This window comes from Otolemur garnettii, unplaced genomic scaffold, assembly GCF_000181295.1.
Source record: "Otolemur garnettii isolate 467f Iridium unplaced genomic scaffold, OtoGar3 scaffold00033, whole genome shotgun sequence".
Lineage (NCBI taxonomy): Eukaryota > Metazoa > Chordata > Mammalia > Primates > Galagidae > Otolemur > Otolemur garnettii.
In genome coordinates, this window is record NW_003852428.1 from 15007612 (window position 1) to 15008921 (window position 1310).

The following is a 1310-nucleotide window of genomic DNA, read 5'->3' on the forward strand; positions in this document are numbered from 1 at the left end:
GGGTAGAAAGGGTCTTACTATGTTGCCCAGAATGGTCTCAAACTCCTGGCCTCAAGTGAGCCTTCAGTCTTGCTCTCCCAAAGAGCTGAGATTACAGGTGTGAACTGCCACATCTAGCCCTCCTTGCAATTTTAAGGCAAAATATGTCTTGGCATGTAACGCTTACTTTTGAGCCTCAATACTCAAAGCATGCTCACCTAGAGCAGCTAATTCTTAGAGAGTATTAAATACCCATGTTACCCTCCAAATGGGCCGTTGACGTAGGAAGATTCGAACAGGTTAATTTGCAGAGAGTTTTGGGAACTCAGGGAATGCTAGTTACAGCAATCTTCCTATGAAACATCCTATCTCCCCATCTTAAACTTAGGCCAATAACATCAAAACACTGACGCTAACCAAAGCTTGAAAACATCCCATTTACTACACGCATAAGTAGGCCCATTATTTCCTCCAAATATTGTTTCATTGCTAACCTAACACAGATTCAAAGTAGCCTAGTGAATTCTAGGATCTCTTATTTCACCTCTCAGTCCACATTTCTTATTGCCTACCAGTCCCAAAGGCTTAACAATTCCTCAGCACCTCAACTTGAAGTCAAGTTCCAAAGCTGCAGTTTTTTCTTCAAAGCCCTTGGATATTAATACACAGCTTCCTTCCTTGGAGGATGGTTTAGTTCCCCAAATGTGTCTTCTGATCCCTAAAGTACACACAGGCTCTCCACCTATCAAAATGCTAACTGTCTTTTCAAAGTTGTGCTAATGCTTGTGTTTGGGGAAGACTTCTGGGGCCTCCCACCTGGCAGGTTACAAAATACACAAAATTCATTATTAGGTCTATAAAAACACTGGTAATCCTTAAAATATACTTTGGATGATATGTGTGTATAATGGAATTTTAAAAAGATAATAGTTATAGAGATATGGTTCTTAACTAGGGGCAATTTTGTCACCCAAGAGACACAACTGAGGAGAGTGGTATTACTGACGTGTAGCAGGTAGAGGTCAAGGATAATGCTAAATCTTACACAGGGCAGACACCCCAAACAAAGGATTATCTGGCCCCAAATGTCAGTAATGTCAAGGCTGAGAATGTTGTTTTAGACCACTGGCTTTGATTTAAGAGAGAGATGGGCTTGAAGCATGGCACTGTTCTTTGGCAGCTATGTGACCTTAGGCAATTTCTCAACAGCTCTGGGTCCAAGTTTCCAATTCTGTAAAATAATACTCTCTGAAGTGAGGATTAGATGCAAAAATGCATGTAGGTAGAATAAAACTGCTGGTGCAAAATAATCTGCACCTTTAATCACATTA

At 40.7% G+C, this 1310-nt stretch overlaps 1 protein-coding gene across 1 annotated transcript in view; it reads right to left on the bottom strand.

Annotated features, from left to right (window-relative positions):
* The window catches only part of CCT5 (chaperonin containing TCP1 subunit 5), a 22418-nt gene that overhangs the window by 18799 nt on the left and 2309 nt on the right, over positions 1–1310 (bottom strand). The gene's annotated exons all lie outside the window — the stretch shown is intronic.